This window comes from Ambystoma mexicanum, chromosome 1q (genome assembly GCF_040938575.1).
Source record: "Ambystoma mexicanum isolate Mex_15411 chromosome 1q, UKY_AmexF1_1, whole genome shotgun sequence".
Classification (NCBI taxonomy): Eukaryota; Metazoa; Chordata; class Amphibia; order Caudata; family Ambystomatidae; genus Ambystoma; species Ambystoma mexicanum.
In genome coordinates, this window is record NC_090922.1 from 978,653,719 (window position 1) to 978,673,288 (window position 19,570).

The window sequence follows — 19,570 nt, forward strand, 5'->3', positions numbered from 1 at the left end:
TCTGCTCACAGCGGTCTGGGTCAGTCTGGATCTCTGGCCTCTGGTTCTGGATACTGCTCTGCTTTCTCTGGGTACAGCACTGCTTCTGGATCTTTCTGGCGCAGGGTTTCAGGCCAGAATCAACAGATCAACAGCTCAGCCCGGCTGTGAATAGTCTGCAATGATTTTTGGGCCTGCTGACAAATACTTTTGCTTGCAGTGGGCCTTCTTGGTTCAAAGTTCTGTAGTCTCTGTTTAGCTTGGAAGTCTAAGTGTAGGATCTCTGGATGTGAAGTCGTCGGTCAGCATGCTCCGCAGCAAATGGAATTGAATGTCTCTACCTGTCCCAGCAGTCTCTTTTTATGTGTTTTGAAAATGGGTGTGTGCCTGAGCCTAGCAAAGCCTGCCCCTCTCTACTTGTCATTGGCCCAAGTCTCCACTCTCCCATGATTGGGGGAAGGAAATATGAGTCAGAGTGATGCTGTAGGTTTTATGAGTCAGAGGATCCTCCCTTGGTCAGTTTGCCCACAAATCTATATTTGATTCAAATACATATTGCACAGATACACAGTTAAAATTACATGCACCCATCACATATCAAATGAGGTATACTGTTCAAACTCTGCTCTTCCTGGGGGCTTGCATTCAGAAATGGCAACATTTTGCGCTTTTTAACTGGTTTTGCAATATCGGACATTTACCCAAATTTACACACATGTGCGCAAGGAGTATGGACATTAATTGATGGAGTGTCAGATTTTTAACCTGCATACATTTAGAGTAACAACCTCTTTTCCGCTCGTAAACCCCTAGATCATACCACCGTGTCCTAAAACCTCTTAAAATGTGGGCAGAAAAATCACAAGAATTATGGTATCATTTAGATAATTTTGACATGTCCGCACCATGAGTTATACATCTTTCTTAAAATCATATTCTGGCCAACAGGGGTGTGTCTTCCCATGTCACATGGTGGAGAAACCAGTCTATCCACTTTCTTTAAGCTCAGCCTGTCCTCAGAGGGGGCTGCCCCTCCCCGTTTCTGCCAAGAGGAAGCCACTTTTATGACGCCCCCAATATAACTTCTGCCTGAGTCAAGGAAGGGCTTTGTTCAAAAGGAAGCCATTTACGATCCCCCCAATAAACCACCTGCCTGGGCCCAGGACAGGCTTTTGTTCAACTCCCTTTAGCTGCGCCATCCCTAATCTAATCAGAGAGGTGACAACTCCTTTTGGCAAGGGGAAGAGTGGCTGAGCAGGTTTTAACTCCTGTGGGGGTAGATGTCAGGCAGAATTCAGTTTCATTAAGCCAGGTATCAGCTAAATGTCACTTTTTGTCCCCCAGTTTATGTCTATTACGATTTTTACATACACATTAAATAATTACTTCCTTCAAGTCATTTCAGAGTATAGTTTTACATTGTATCCACCTCTTAGCAAGTCTTTCCTTGGTCTGGTTTTGTTTCATTTGTTCAGTTTTACACAAAAGTCTGGTGGTTTTAAAACGCCGGCTTTCTGATAGTGGTGAGTACTGGTAATGCAACCATTTTTGGGATTTAAGAAAATTAATTCCCCACAGTTCTAGGTTGCTTTTGGCAACCAGCATTGCCATTCCCAATGCTTTCAGGCTACTGTGTGGGTAGCCCAATGGTGGGTTTAGGCAGTGCCCTCCTGTGCTCACAACCTAGGCAAAAATGGGTGGCAGCCTATTCTTCATGCATTTCCCTGTGCATTTTCTGGGAAGTTCTGGCCATCATGATGTTTTCCATGCCAGTACGGCGTACATGTGGGCTTTTTGGCCATCTTGGATTTTCTAAGCCCACAGCACCAAATGTTGCAGCATGATAGCTCAAACGTGGGTCAAGACACCCAACATCTCACACCCCAACCATGTCCAAGAACAGACACAGGCATGCATTCATATGTGCATTCCGCAAGCTACTCCGCATGTTGCATTGTAACACATACACCATCCATGTGGTTCACGCATGACTGGTCTCACATGCAGCACCATCATGTCCCTGCACACACACATCACACATACAGGCAAGTAGCTAACTACCAGCACACTGCAACATGCCCTGTTTCACACAGCAATGCATGGCCACTTACCGCTCGACTCCAGACAGGCCTGCATCCTGAGGATCTGGTGGTGAAGCATTGGGCGAATGCGCTCCAGGACCTTCATCTGCTGGTTGGTAAGCTGGCCCCGGCGCCCCACTGCATCCGCTGCATCTAAGAAGCTGCAGGCCTTCTTGAGGATCCTGGACTTGTAGTCCTCCCATCGCTTTTGGACGTGTTTGATGTCACAGGTGCCACCCCCTCCACATTGATGGCATCCACTATGTCCGTCCAGATCCTCCTCCGTCCTTCCTTGTTGGCACGCAAAGGTGTGAAGGACTTGCTCCACCAGGATGCCAACTTGATTGAAAGTGAAGCTGGCAGCCTCTGCCTCTCAGCTGGGGGGTTGCCACTGGTGCCAGATGGTGTTGTGTCAGACATGGCAACACCCGAGGCAGGTGTGGGTGGGCAACTGGGTCCTTGGGCTAGGCTGTGGAGCGATGGAATACCAGTCGGGAGTCCTCTGTTCCAGCAGGTGTGGTCACAGAAACTGGACCCCGGGAGATGGCAGATGTGCAGGCACCAAATGGCAGGGCACGGTGGCAGCAGGCAGGCGCGCAGCAGCAGATGGCTCGTGGGAGGCTGCTCAGGGCTCTGGGGGGCAGTAATTCGGCCTTTTGGGCAGAGGAGTGGTCTTCCATGTGTTGTCACGTGGCCAGCTTGATACGGAGTGATTTGGCACATGAAAAAATAGCACGTCAGCGTGTAATTCAAGGAAAGGCCCTTGGCGCGTAAGCGTGTAGGTGACCTAACGTGCGCATGGGCGTTTCCCTGGCATGGGTTGAAGGTCCCACGTGGGTTTCCATCGCTCTGTACGTGCTTTTCGTGGGAAGCGGTGCGTGTGTTTTCCAGATGTTGGGGTTCACACACAATTACTTCACAGCGTATACAGTGCGCACTTCTTCTTTTGGCATGGTTGTTGGCTACGCGTTCTTCTTCTTAACGCAAGGCAGATGGTGAGTTGCACACACGCTATTTTTCGTACTGCTGCTGTCCCGGTTGGTCGCGTACCCATTTTTTCCAGGCATACTAGCCCGCGTGTTGATCAAGTAGGCATTTTTTTTTATCCTGGCTGCCACAGCGCACTGCATGCGTTTTTTTACATGCACGTGGGCTACAGGGGTCGCATATCTATTTTCCATGCTTTTTTTGGATACCTGAGTGTTGCCCCCTAGGGGAAATGGCGTGACACGTCATTTCTCATAGGGGGCCACAGAATGGGACATTCATCATGGCGGTATATACGTGTTTGTTGTTTGCGTGCACTTTTGTAATGCGCAGGGACGCTACTGCCTGCCTTCGTGTGGCGGACGTGTTTAGGCCTGTGCGTGTCTTTGGCCGTGCGTGGGTTTCCCCTATTCGATTCCATGAATACGTGTAGTTCGCGTGCGTGTGGGCATTCCGTGTATTTCTGTGCAGTACTTCCCCAGTTATGCCTTCTTTTTCACGCATTGTTCCCCATTCCACGTGTTCCGCCCCGTGTTCTGCCCCTTTTTGGTGTGTGTGCTGACTTTGTGCGTTTTCGCTGAGCGCGTCGCTCACGGCGTTCTGGATGTTGCAATGACGTGTGCGCCTGTGTGCGCCACGCAAGGATTTGGCGCACATCCCGGGGACAACACGCGCAGGGCCTTCCATGAATCACACGCGTGCGCTTGCTTTTTCACGCTTGCGCCTGCTTGCGCCACGATTTTCGGCGCACATTTGTTCCATGAATCGGTCCCTTTGCCTCAGATGCGACAAGTTTCTACTTGAATAGTGACTCATCCTATAACACCAGTGCCCCTCCTCATCAGAGTGGTCAATGTCTTATCCTCATAGTCCTCAACACCCTTTAAACTGAAATTGAATGGATAATTGATTTTTACTAAATGTCTCACCAGATTCCATATGAGATGCACCATAATGAAATATTTTCAAAACTCATCAGTTATCCCAAAATATGATTGGAATACGGTCATTTGTCATTCTATTCTATGCTGGCCTTCCACTAGTCTCTTCAGCCAGCAAATAATACATTAAAGTATGCATTCACCACCCGTTCCCGAGCAGAACTTGCTTTTGAGCGATTCAAAAAAGTTCAAAAACATTCAAATGTAAGGTAACTCACCGATTGCTACTATGAATTTCAATGAATTCGGGCTTCCATAGTCCCCTGCCATCATCTGGTGCCCATATGCTTTCACTCGCGAGCGCCATTTAAAAAAAAATAATATTTCCAGCGGCTGATGTCACGCGTACGTGACGCGTGATGTCATCTCCGCATCTAGAAGAAATGTAAACATTGGCAGAATGGTGTTTAGCACCCATTTTTTTTATTTCATTCTTTTTGATGCCATATTGTACTTTGTAATAATAGACAGAGTCTGCCTACTTCATTAAGTCCCTCGATGAAAAATATATTTAGTGTGATGGCAGTATATGTATCTACGAAAAATGTAAATATTGACAGATTGCCGTTTAGCAGCTTTTTTAAAAAAATGTTCATTCTCATTGATGCCCTATTGTACTTTTTAAAAATAGACAAGACTGCCTGCTAAATCAAGTCCCTCAATGAAAAATATATTTCGTGTGATTGCAGTGTGTGTTGAACCGTTCTGAGATTTGACCAGTGAAGAGCCAGTTAACTCACAAACAACGTATCAAATTAAATAATGTTACATAATAAATGAAGGTCGAAATATTTGGTCCCAGGTATCAATAATGTTTGTCCTCGCACTAATCATATTATTACTGTCATTATTAATCTTGTAAGACAATTTCATAGAAAAGTTGTCCATTTGAGTCTGAGTAAGCTATAATCACACGGTGGCCCAGCCATTAAGAGCTTATCCGTTGACCAGGCAATCTCAGCAATATAAAATACATACATGCAAACCTGACAACATTCTTTTTAATTTTCAAACAAACAGATAAATTCAGAATAATCTATCTCTAACAAGGCAACTTCATACATTGAACACACTGTAAGTATATCTATGTGATGTACATTCCAGTATAATTATCCTAACATAATTCGACTTTACATTAGCCCCAGAGGTGTCTTCCCTGTCCTACTGCCCCATTCATAATTTTCACATTGCCCCGAAGACCCTCTTCCTCATCCCATCAGTCTCATTGGAGACATTCCCTCTACCTTACTCTTCCTTGTCCCAATACACCACTAGTAATCTGTTAAATTACCCCGAGTCTCCTTCTTCCTCAAATTGTACCCCATTAGTAATGCATTACATTATCACCAGCTCCATCTTCATTATCCCACTACTCCATTACCCCTGCCTCTCTTTTCCTCATACCAGTATTCAATTACCATGACCTCCCAATGATAATCTCAGTACTCCATTACCCCCCTTAAATTTCCTTATCCCAGTTATGAATTATTAATCCATGGCCTCATCTGATGTTTCCTCATTCCAGTAATTGCATATTTATTTTTTGCATAGCCACAACCTCTCTCTTCCTTATTCGAAATCTCCAATAATAATATCTCACATTACCTCCACCTCTCTTTTCCTCATCCCAGTTCCCCATTTCTAATCTGTTACATTATCACCATCTCCCTCTTGCTCATCACTCTCTCTTCCTCATCCAAGTACCAAAGTAATCCATTAGACAACTCCCACGTCTTTCTACTTCGCCCAGTATCCCATTAGTAATCAGTGGCACTATCCTTACCTCCATCTTCCGCATCCCAGTACCCCATTAGTAATCCACAGCATTACCTCACCGCCCTGAACTCATGTACCTACACAAGCCCTTTAAGACAAGGTAACAGTACTTTGAGATAAATGGGGATGCAGAATATACTCAAACATCAATAATCAAACGGACTCAGGTAGTTGGTAAAGTGTGTCTGTTTTACTATCAATTATCTAAAACAGACAGTAGAATGAACATCAACAAATTCGCTCGATCTTCTCACTCAATGTATTTCATTAAAACATACATAAATTGCTAATAACTGGTATTCATTGTCATCAATCTACATTGCAAACTACAAAAACCTATTTGAGAAAGTGATTGGCTTAACAGGGACACATTCCATACTTGTTGGGAAGCTGATTGGGTCTCTCTCATCAGGTGGGGCAACTAAGCCCTCCTCTATTGCATGTCACTATGAACGTCATCAAATATACAAAGTCCCAATTGTTATACAAACTATAGGGAACTCTATAACGTGGCCCTCTATGATTGGTTAGCACCCTTGTATCCCTCCATAATATTCCACCTACGAAAGCAGCATGCAGGCTAACATCCAGGTGCTGGTGGGCTGGTCATAACCATATCTTCCCACCAATTAGCCTGTCATTAATCATCACTTTTGCAGTCTGACAGTCAATTAAGGCTTTGAACTTGGCCTTGGAAATGTTCTCTGCGCCTGAGAATAAGAGGGAGTATGGGTATACTCTGTCTCTTGGTTTCCATACAGCTCAACTCAGTATCTATTTTCATCCTTCCACATGACTGCAGGCAATGTTTCAGAGTCTTTCTGTATTGAAAATACTATTAAATGATGAACCTCTGACGTAATCAATGTTCTCACTCCTCATCCAAGGAGTTTGTTCTTTTCACACATTCTGTAACTACTGCATGAAAGTTCAGGTTCACGGTGGCCTTGACTTCCTGGTGCTAGGCCAACCAAGCCTCTCTCTGAATTTCAATTGCTTTTCCAACTGGGACACAATGAAAGCCTTTCTTTTTCACTAGATCTATGCGTTGTGGAATCATCCATAGTTCAAACATTCCTATGCATATATGTTGGTGCATGGCTGCAATCTATTCGCTACATAGCTAGCCTTTAAGAATACTTTGTCTATTTGTGTTGCTGCATCTGTACATTTGTACAGTGACTTGGTATCGTCTTCATTACTTCTGTAGCATGAGCATCTCCAGCTCGAGCCCGAAATGTTGCTCATCTTTAACATATGCGCCTTTGTTTCTATTGAATGTCTATATTCTTCAGCCTCTTCTTCTGAGTGTGTCAGCTCTGCTCTTTATGACGTCACCAGGATTGTCTTTTGCTCAGTGTTCACACTTCTTCCGGGATTTCATTTAAATGGCCATCATATTGTTGTGAATGCTTGTATGCCTTCCTCAATGGGAATCTTACTTCCAAGATCCTTTTTGGTATCAGTATTTTCACTGGTACTGCACGTGTCTCACACTCTGACTCCCAACATATAGGCAGCATGGGGGAGGAGCTTTGGGTGGGGGTACTTGACTCCATCTCTACACTTCCCCCTCCGGGCGATTCATCAACCACTCTCTCATCAATCTTCACATCTAGACATTCTTATCTGGAGAAATGTTTCTTCAGGACCCATATCTTTATACTCCTTTCAGGCCTCCTGCTGACTTCACATGCTCATCCTTACTCCAGGAAATAAGCATACATTGTCCACTCGGACTGCAGTAGATCCATTTCCCCACATACTTCTTGTGGTCCTTCAGATACAGGAACATCGTTCCCTCAGATGCATGTATGCTAGCCTTCAAATAGTCTCTGATTTTTTCATCTGTTAGCTCTTTAGTCATCCATCCTGATTCAACATTAATCATGATCTTCATTCCTACAGCTTTCTTTGCAGTCTTCTTGCATTGTGTGATAATGATCCTGATCACACAAAATCCAAGCAATACCATCACTATTAGAGCTGCAAGGAATTTCAACATATCTGCCATCCACTGTGGGACCCACGAGGAGATTTATCCAAACCAACTGTCATCAGAAATGTCTTCCACTTCATCTATCATCTGGACGTGTACCTTCGTCAGCATCATTATGGCCTCTGTCAAGGTGCCATATTCGTCATCATGAGAAGGTATGAATGTGCAACATGATTCTCCAATTTTGGCACAAACCCTTCCACCCATAGCTGTAGTCATTTCCAGGACATATCTATTCTGAAGAGTCATAAGTCGTATGGCTCTCAGCTCTTCTTTGATAGCATTGAATCCCTTTATAGTAGCGTTAATCGTCTGCATCAATTCCCATCTCGTTATTTGTAACCACTTAGTATTTGCATCCGTCTGGATCCTGGGCATGAAGATTATCGTGAATATCGATGAAGTCTTGCTGAAAAATCTATGCTCATATGGAATGGAATCAAAAGCCTCTATAGACTTGGCTGAAAAATAGTTCTCTCTCTTCATTCGATTCAGGAGTTCAGATGATCTCTTCTTCCTCAGGTGGGCATCTGCTTTCGGAAACTCACCAAAATTTAGGTCATTTTTAGGAATTACCAACGCTGGAACATGGATGTTTACTATAAAACATAGTCCTCCCCAACGTCTGGGCAGCTTCATGAAAGCTCTGGATCCACAAGCCCAGTAGTGATCCATTATCACTTTTGTTCCAATGCTCATTCCTGGTACGTCAAAGATTCAACCACAATTCTTATTCTCGCCAAGTTTTCTCGTGCCATTGTTTCTGAAACACAGTTTTGCATTTTCCAGAGGCACTAACTGCAATGGACCTCCTTTGTCTTTGACCCATTTTAGTAGTTGAGCAAGTCTAGGCCATAACGGTTTGCATCCGTTTTCCACAATGTGAATGGTTGACTTGTAGTGGACAATTACTACCCATGTTCTGCAGATGACCACTCCTTCTTCCCATCTGTCTGGAGAAAGTACTGATCCCCAAATATGCATTTGGCCTCTGTTTTTCCATCTTCAAATTTCTATTGCAGATTTTCCAGGACTCTCAAGTCTTCTGTTCACTTCCCATCTGATTCCATCCCCTTTCACTCCAGGATGTTCTTATCTTATCACATGATTTCTAGTGTGGGCTCTTGCCCTTGTCTTTGTGTCTTGAACATAATCATCTTCATCTGGATCTTTCCATTCTGTTGCCCAAACTAAAGAAGTCATTCGGCCCATGAACTGATCTCTTGTTTAGCAGAGTGCAATGTGCGATAGACAGTGTGCCATCTGCACATCCACTTTCATAGCTATGAATATCTTAGATGTTCCCATACTATAAGGCAGGAGTGCACATAGCATTCCTGTTCAGAGGTTCGCTTGCCCACTTTTTTCATATGCTGATACCACATATTGTTACCCAAGTGTGCTGTACTATCTAGGTAGTCATTGCCTCATGAGCTCTTATAATCATCTCATGAAGTATGTCAGCATAATTCCTTCATACTGGGGGAATCATAGGGACACTTGTCAGTGGAATCAGAATCGGTACATGTACTACTGGTGTAGGAACAATCACATACGCCTTGGCGGTCTTACAATTATCATAGCTGTAACTTCCAGCTGCATAGGAAGATATACAGGAACTACTGCTCTGTTTGGAACGACAAAGTAAACAGTACGTGTCCTGAGGGATAGAAGAATAGCAATGAACATGACACATGTATATATTATAAACCAATATGTCAATTTTATACAGAAAGAGCTTCTTGAATGTCGTGGTGTTCTCTCGTTGTTTGCTACATTGTTGTTACTATGAATGTTGCCCATATTGCCTGCGACTACTTTAAGGAAGGAAAAAACAATTGTTTTATCAGGCAATCACCTAACATTTTCTGGCAACTGCTGAATCTGTTCAACAATCTCCCCTAGCAGCTGGCTGATTGCAGGACAATTGACAGGATTCCGAATGAATATGAAAGTGTTATCTTTGCACCAAACAAGATGAGGATGAGTTTCAAGCAAATTCTAAAAGATCAAAGCCAGTAAATTGTAAATGTCATCACCCGACAGTACCATCCGTACTTTCAACAAGATGTACAGGCAGCAAACAAATCTGCTCTCAAATTTCACTCATCAGCCAATTTATCACAGGTCGATTCCTGGGATCTCTCAGAAATACACGACTATTGGTTTGTAATCCAACAAGATAAGGATGCTCTATAATCAAGAAATAAAAGACCATTCCAAGCAGTTTGTGAATGTCTTTGTCAGATATGACCAACAGTATTTTCTGTAGTATACTCAGGTAACTAGAGGATTTGCTCAATTATGGTTGTGAGCAGCCTCCTCATGATTGGATAATTTTTAGGATCTTGCAGGAACACGTGCGTGAATACCAACATTTCTCCCAACCAACGCAGGACATGCACAAAGAATGAAGACGAAAACAGCATGAATGATCTGATGAATGTTGCCATTAGGCATTACCATGGGTGCCTCCAAAGAGATACTCAGTACGAAAGGAATCGGGGAACTGCTCCCTTTTCCAGTCATCAAAGAAGAACTTGATATTTGGCATTTTTCTTCTTCTGGATCTCAATGTTTCACAGTTCAATGTTTAGCAAACTCCTGTCGCTCAAGAACAATAACTTTTTCTTACTCCTTGCTTAGTAGCTACAAAGAGTGTCTCAAAAGAACCACAGTCCAATGCACTCTTTGTCTGCCTACTGGACAGTCTCTGCGACCTTCTTCCTCATCATTGATCTAGTCTGCACATGCTGAACTTCTTCTCTGTAGCTTGCTTCTGAATGTGGTGTGGGGGTCTCTCCAGCATAGACTTTCACATTTCCCAGGTGCAACCAAGTGCCACTTCCCAGGACCTTCACTGCCGATGGAGTTAGGTCCTCTACAAATGAAAGGACCGTTAAGTCTGGGTTGATGCCGTTTGCAGGAAAAGTTCCTGATCAAAACTTGATCTCTGGGAAATCATTTTGGCAATAATAGTTCTTTAGTTCCGGTTGTTGTATGGGCTTCATCTGTGTTCTGAGCCCTTCACCCTGTCTACTTGACTTGGTCTGAAATGACAGAGATACTTGTAGTCATGCATGTTAATTAGGTATATAACTCATCTCCTAACAATTCTGCTGTTGTCTAGGCATCACTTTTAGTCCTCGATGGAGGAGTGAGAGGCATTCCCATTTGTCTCCCTGTTACTAGTTCATGGGGCGTGAGGTGATGGTCCGAGCCTGGTGGATTCCTCAGTGCATATAATGCAAGAGGCAGGCAATGCAGCCATCCTTTTTTAAATGTTAACTTTAGTTTAACTATCTATTCCTTGAGCAGACCATTCAGTCTCCCACATATCTCATTTGCTTGTGGGTGATATGCAGAAGAAAACATATGTTTTATGCTGAGCAATAGGTTAATTTGCTCAAACACTTCATTCACAAAATTTGGGCCATTATCTGATCTCAACACCTAGCACATTCCCCATCTAGGAAGTACTTTTCAGACTAAAAACTTTGCAGTACAATTGGCATCTGGGCGTGTGCATGGACCAGCCTCGATCCACCTAGAAAAGGAGTACACCACCACTTTCATATACCTATATCCATTACAGACCTGAAGCATATCAACATAGTCAATATTTAAATGCTGAACAGGACTATTTGGTTGAGGAATAAATCCTCTGACTGTTCGCAGTGTGTGCCCAGCAGCAAACCTTTCACATACATTGCAATTTACTACATAAAACGTAATATGTTCTAATAAATTTGGTATGAACCATTCCCCCGCAATAGTTGCTGCAAGGCTTTTGCTAGTGACATGCACAGGATAGTGTAGCTGCTTCAATGCCACCCTTAATAAGGCTGCAGGCACACCAGTTTACCAGTGCTTTCCTGTCACCATAGTGCCCCGGAAGGGGATAAAGAATACTCCCTATGTGTCCACAGGTCTTTCTCATCCTGTGGGGCTCCACCTTGAACTTGCATCAATTGTATCTTCGATAAATTATTAAAGCTTTCATTTACTATCATTACCACCATTCTTTCATTCACATCAGGCGTATCAAAAATTATTTTGTCAATTGAATATGCAACCCTTTTTGCTTCTTCGTCTGTGGCTTGGTTTCCGTGTGATATAAAGTCTGCTCTCTTAGTGTGCACTGTGCACTTGACTTTTGCAATGGCTACTGGGAGTTGTAGTGCCTTAATAAGTCTGTCCAATAAAGCAGCCTGTTCCACTGGAGTGTCGTCTGCTCAGAGGTAGCCCCTCCTTTTCCAATGTGCTAGCCCTGCGTGTATTGTTGATGTCGTATAGGCAGAGTCACTGTACACTGTTACTTCCTGGTCTGCGTGTTTCTCGAGCGCGACAATCAGTGCCACTAATTCTGCACCCTCTGATGAAAAGTGAGACGGTAGTCGTGCACTCGTCATTATTTCAAATTCCCCATTAGCCTTGTGCCTTACCACACTGGCACTTGAATATCTTTGCCCAACAGTTTGATCGATCTTTGAAGGACCATCAATTAAGAGAATCTCCTCAGCTGCCAAAGCATTTTCTTATACCCTAGGGATCTCATCATAGAATTCCTCGTATTTAGAACAATCATGTACATGCTCGTCTTCTGCCAATGGTTCAGCTACAAACATGGCAGGATTTACTGTTTTACATCTTACTATTTTAATCGCTGGATTCGATACAACTACCTCATAAGCAGAAGCTCTTAGAGAAGTCAGTGTACCTTTAGATTATTCCAAACTAGCAAATAATGCATTCTCAGCAACGTCATAGAACACCCAGTACTATGCTAGCAGATTTCTCAGTAGTGAACGTGGCGGCTGCCAAATATTGTTCGCAGGGGAAGTGACCCCTCATTACTGGGTCCAGAATCCCACTGTAATATGATAGAGGCTTGTACCCCAAAGTAGTTTTCTGCCTGAATAGCACGTCATAACTGTTCCATTTGTGTGCGAGAATAAAAAGAATTCCTCCAAATAATTAGGAATCCCTAAGATTGGAGCCGTGCAAATTGCCTTTTTTAACTCATCAAACCCTTCCTCCATTTCCTCAGTCCATACAATCTTTTCCTGGCTATGTTGTGCCTTTTTCAGGGCCTGCAAAAATGGCCTTGTATATGAACTATAACGAAATACCCAATGCTCTTACATAATTGCACAGTCCCAAAAATTGCTGCATGGGCTTTATCGTCTGTGGTTTAGCCAATTTCAAAATTGCCTAAGCCCTTTCAGGTGTGACTTTCTTTCCTTCATGTAATATTAATTGGCCTACATATAACACCTCTTCTTGGCAATACTGCAATTCTTCTTTGTCCACTTTGTATCCTTTCTCGGCTAAAATAATACTTAGCTGAACTGAGTGACATCTACACTCTTCATCTGACATGCTGCAAACCAAAATGTTTTCTACATATTGCAAAACAACACTCGGCAAATCAATATTGATTAAGTCCATCTGCAGGACTCTATTGAAAATCGATGGAGACTCACAATACCCTTCAGTTAATGATGTGATTTTCAACTTATTCTGACAAAACATATGATGTCAGATCCTGAGAATCTTTATGCAACGGGATTGAGAAAAACACACTTTTCAAGTCAATCAAAGTGAAATATCATGCCTCAACAGGGATACTACATAATATTGTCACTGGATTAGGAACTAGAGGAAACTCGGCCTCTCCAATCTGATTAATTGGGTGCATGTCTTTCACTAACTGCCACAACCCTGCCTTACATTTTATGACCGGATACACTGTGGTATTGCATGGTGACTCTGACATCACTATCATGCCTTGATCCATCATAGCGGATATTGTCTTAAAAATACCCTTGTCTACCTCTCGAGACATGGGATACTGTTGTGCTCGAGGTAAGATTGCTCCTGGCTTCAGTTTAATCTTTGCTTCTCAAACCCCTTTTAATAGGCCTATGACATAAGGGCCCATAGTCCATGACGAAACTGGCACTTTTGCCATGTCCTCATCCAAAAAATATATGACAATGCACACTGTCATCATCTTCTGTAGAATATGTGATGTCAGTTAGTCTGTAACCCTCCCCAATAGCATGGCCCCTTAGGTTATCCTTGTACTACATCTGCTTGTCACTCCGAGGGAAAAATCCGTCCCCCCTCTTAGTCCATGGGAATTTCTGGCCTAAATAGTAATTCATCAGGTATTCTCATAGTCTTACCCACTAAACCAGGCAGCCATGTTAACAAAATGCATACCCCATAATGAAATACTTCTGGTTCTAACAGTACTCCTCGTATGGTTACTTGCCCTGTAAATGCCATAATAAATTCACTCACATTTAAATAATGTATTCCTGGCGTTGAACACACTATGCCTTCAACAGTAAAAGAAATTGTCATGTTTAACTTCATCATTAAATCTTGACAAAGTATATTAACTGGTGTTTGTCTTGAACACAACAATGGGACAGAAATATCAAATTTTCCTATAGAGCCGGGCAATTTTTATGTAAAAGGAACTCTACTTGTAGCGCATGTTAAAACTTTAGCATTCATGGCATTACCCGGTAATAACATTTTTCCCTCCCGTATACATGAGCGAGTTGCACCCGTGTCTAACAAAAAAGAAAAAGATTTGCCTCCTATTGTGACGTCAACCCTCGGTTCCTCTTGAGGATTTGGCTTTACTGATAGTACTGAACACATCAAGTCACCCAGTGAGCTGTCCTATGGTGGGTACATGCTTATTCCTGTGCCCATGTAAGGATTTCCACCCTTGATAGTGACACCCCCTATCCTAGGAGTCAATAACTGTCCTGTATTTGCGCTCTGTTGTATCTTCATGGGTGCATGTTGCGACTGCCCTTGTGGCAATGGTGCTTGCTGTGGTTACAAAGCCTGTTGTATTCTCGGCACTTGTGCTTGATACACTGTTTGATCTTGGGCAGACCTGTTGCTACTTTGTGAGCTATATGCAGGCGATAAGCGGTCCATCATCCTGGGGCGTGGCTAACCGCCATGTAAACAAGTCGTGTTCTGGTGGAGCTCCTGATTATGTGAACAACGATCCGCCGCTAATCATGACAATACTGCCTTAATCTATCGGAAAGCCGTCTCATCAACCCGCGGAAGCCTGAAGTACCCATGTGTAAAACCTGAAGCGGCTCCATAAGCCCGCTCGATTGCCGCTGCGAAGAAAAGTTGGAGCGCTGCGACCCTGAAAATGGCGGCCGCCTGACGGATCATTGCCCTGGGGGCGCCAACGCCTAGCGCGGGAGCGCTACGAGGCTGTGAAACTGTGGGACTGACGGCCGCGAAGCAGCCTAGCCTGCGGCGCGCGACTGCCAGAGTGAGCCGGCGTGGAGAGAGATCCGGACCAGCATCGGTGCACCCCTGGTCGTAGGGGGAGGGGAGCCCGGCGAGGACGGGGGCTGGCGCCGGGTTGGAAGCGAGGTGCGCTTCGATCTTCGGTTGACCCACACGCAGATCCGCGCTCCGTGAGAGTGGACGGCGCTGGAGCAGTGCCCGGCACACTAGGATCCAGGGGCGGACTGGCCCCCACGGAGCATGCCGCGACCAGCGCGGGCGTTAAAGGTGGCTGTGGAGCGGCTGGGAGAGAACGGTGAGGAGTCGGGGGAGGGGTGCTGAGCGCAAATACCAAGCTGCCGGACCTTAGCACATGCCACGTAGACCCTGCGCTCGCACACAATGCGCTGGGAAGCGTAGTGTGGCTACTGGGGGGCAGAAACGAGAACCTCGACTACCCCGACCAAGGCAGAGCCGGGTGACCAACAGGGGGCACAAACACTCACCTCCCTAAGCAGTGGCAGCTGGCAACACGAACAGTGCTACGGAACTTTGGACTGTCAAATACAGGGCATACTTTGCACTAGATAAGCGGCCCCCCAGAGCTGGGGGCACCGAAGCCACTGCCTCTGAGCGGCGTTTGAAAACACGCCACATACAAACCTCCCTGCTGTGCCTGGACGCCGCAACGGCCCTCCGCCCGGGCCTTGCCGCTGATTACTCCAGTCCCTAAAGGAAAGAGAACAACGCGCTCAGACCACTGCGGCTGTGATCTGCCCAACACTATACCCCCCAAGATTATACAGCTCCTATCACCACAGCGGAACTTCTAGGGCCACGGTGGATGGCCAACACTGCAGCAATGTCCGCCAAAAACGCCAGGACCAAGCACAGACAGACCACCATGGAAACCTTTGCCGCCACTAGCGCTCCAGGGCGGGAGGCCGGGCGGGAGGCCGCCCACGCCGGCGGCGAGTCACCAGAGGCAGATACACTGGAACCAGCTAATTCACAGCTTCTGGAAGCCATCATGACATTGCAGAAGTCCATGGAAAATAAGATAGACGCGGTGGCGATTGACTTGAATCTGTTGAGACAGGACGTGCGCTCCATCGCCAGCAGAACAGACACACTAGAGACCCAAGTCCGTGAACACTCCGAATCCAAAGCGCAGCTGGCGAGGGAAGTAGACGCCTTGGTACAAAAGGTGAAGAACCTTGAAGATAGAGCCGACGAGGCCGAAGGTAGGGCCCGAAGAAGTAATATCAGAATCATCGGGCTGCCCAAGGGTATCGAGGGTAATGACCCCACAAACTACGTTGAAGATCTACTCCTACACGAAATCGGCGCCGGGAAATTGTCACAAGGTTTCACTATTGAAAGGGCCCAGCGATCACTTACCAGACGGCCGCCTCCCGGAAACCCACCTAGGCCCATAATAGCTAAAGTACTAAACTATAAGGACAGAGAGGCAATCTTAGCCTTCTCCAGGATGGGTGGCTCCATACATAGAGACTCCGCGAAGGTGGCCATTTACCCCGACTACACCCTGCAGGTCCAGAGAAGCCGGGCCCTGTTCGGCCACGCCAAAGCCAGACTGAAACACTCAGGACTCCGATACATGTTACTATACCCGGCCAGATTAAAGGTCCTACACAATAACAAGGCTCACCTCTTCGAAACCCCGACCGAAGTGTTGGAATGGATGGACAGAACGCAGTTACCTGATTTAGAACCGAAACAGCGCAAACCAAAATCAATCGAACCATAAGGGCCTGCTCATGCTACCTGCAGGCAGTACTTAGTCATTAAATGAGCTAGAAACACATTGACAAGCGGCAACTCAGATAAACCCAGAGCAACACTAGCGACGCATCATCCCTTATCAGCAACATCAGGAGGTGAAACCACACCCGCCCCGAATTTTTCTCTTTTTTTGGGTAACTCACCCGCCCGTAGGGCATCCAGGGACCAGGTCCATGATGCAGAAACGGGAAAGTCAGAACGGGGGACACCCCGCTAGACGTGTTAAGTTATTAGTTCAGTTCAAAGTTACTGTTTACTGGAACAGGGAAGAACAAGACCAACGAAGCCACCGCATACCACCTTTCTGGGCAAATAATGTCCTAAGAACCCACCGACGCCAAATACCATATGACACACTAAGAGACTCATGGCAGGCACCGCCACATGGCCCGCCCAAGAACTTCTATATAATCCATACTCATGGCTAACACGATCAAGATTATGACATGGAATGTCAGAGGATTGAGTAGCTACATCAAACAGCACAGAGTTCACACTTTCCTTAGACGCCACAAGATAGGTATCGCTCTCCTACAAGAGACCCATCTTAATGCGCAGAAATTAGCTGCGATGGCCAGAGCGTGGAGGGGGACCCTAATAGGAACCACATACTCCAGTTATGCTAGAGGAGTGCTAATATGGATAGCTCCCACCATCCCCATTAAGGTGTTACAAACAAACATTGATGATGAAGGTAGAATGATACAAATGCAGTGCGCCATAGAAGGTAAAGAACTCTGGCTGGTCAACACTTATGCCCCTAACCATGATGCCACAGTTTTCTTTCGCTCATTGTACACGCGGCTGAACCCAAGTCGTAATGGCACGTTCATATGGGGAGGAGACCACAATTGTACCTTAGATCCATGTGTAGATAGATCGGACAGCAAACACTCCCAGCCCTCCCCCCCTGCTAAAATACTGAAGGCCCTCACACGACAATATGACCTAATTGACCTCTGGAGAGCACAGCACCCTGATGTTAGGAAATACTCCTTTTATTCACCGCCACACGCGGTACATACCAGGATAGACAGCATACTAGTTAGTGGCGAACACTTAGACACATTTGAAGATACGCAATATTTGGCTAGAGTGCTGTCAGATCACTCTCCCTTGATGACTACATGGACCCTGACTGCACCCAGGCCTCCCATACCCACATGGAGACTCCGAAGTGAGGCGTTACTGGATAAGGCTTTTTGCGAACAAATACGACAAAGCACATCTGCCTACTGATAGTGTCCAGCACATCAGCACTGCATGGGAGGCATATAAGGTGGTGATCAGGGGAGAAATGATAGCCGCAGTGGGGGGAGCCCAGAGGTCCATCACTTCACTACTGACGCATGCAGAAGACGAGCTCAAACACCTAGAGTCCGATACCTCATCGGACCCTGCCCACACACGGAGGAAAGTCGAACTCAAGCAGGCTTGCCTGCAACACTGGGAGGCGCTGAGCAAGCTTAGTTATGCCAAACACATCGAAAGAAATCATGCATTGGGGAACAAACCAGGAAAGCTACTAGCGTGGTTGTATAAACGTGAAGCACCTAGAAAACCCATCTGTCAAATCCTGGATGCAGACGGCCAGGACATACACTCACAAGTAGATATAAACCGCACCTTCGCAGAGTTCTACCATAAGCTCTACACAGACTCCTCACCGCCCACAGCCACGGAAATAGAGGACGTGTTAGATAGTATAATGCTACCACACTTAGAGGAGTGTATAGCGGAGTCCATGGAGGGCCCTGTCACCCCAGAGGAAGTTACGGCAGTTATTAGATCACTGCCCACTGGGAAGGCTCCCGGGCCAGACGGACTCCCAGGAGAGTTCTACAAGAAATACGAAGACGCACTAGCACCGATATTGGCCCAAGTCTTCAACGAGGCATACGAACTAGGCCTCCTCCCGAACACCATGAGAGAGGCAACTATTATCCCACTACTAAAGCCCAATAAGAACACCACAGAATGCGGATCATACAGGCCCCTGTCCCTTCTAAACACAGATAGTAAGCTCCTGACGGCAATACTTGCCATGAGGCTAAGCAAGGCCATTCATGTCCTAATTCACCAGGACCAAACGGGGTATGTGCCTGGAAGGACTATCACCGAAAACTTAAGGAAACTGCACCATGTCATTTACAGCACTGACAGCAGGCAAGATACAGGCGCGGTGGCGTCCCTTGACGCCTCCAAAGCATTCGACTCGGTCCGTTGGAAATGGCTCTTAGCCACCTTGTCCAAAATGGGAGTAGGGCCCAGCTTTATTAGATGGGTTACACTCATCTACACTAACCCAGAGGCTAGAGTGCGGATCAACAACACCTTCTCTGACAAATGGGAGCTGTCCCGAGGCACTAGACAGGGTTGCCCCCTATCTCCCATGTTATACATCATTGCCATCGAACCTGTAGCAGCATACATCAGGCAGGAATATGGAGACACGGGCATTGAAATAGACGGGGTAACCCATTTAGTCTCTATGTACGCAGACGATATGCTCCTTTACTTAAAGAACCCCGAATACGTATTGCCATACATACTGGAAACATTGGAGGGGTTTCATAAAGTCACTGGGATCCAAATCAATCACAGCAAATCCTGCCTCTTCCCCCTAGCAGCCTTGAGTAGACTTAAACCAGATGAACTCCCCACACTATCATTGAAATGGGAACCCATCTCCTTTAAATATCTGGGGATTACGATCCACCGGG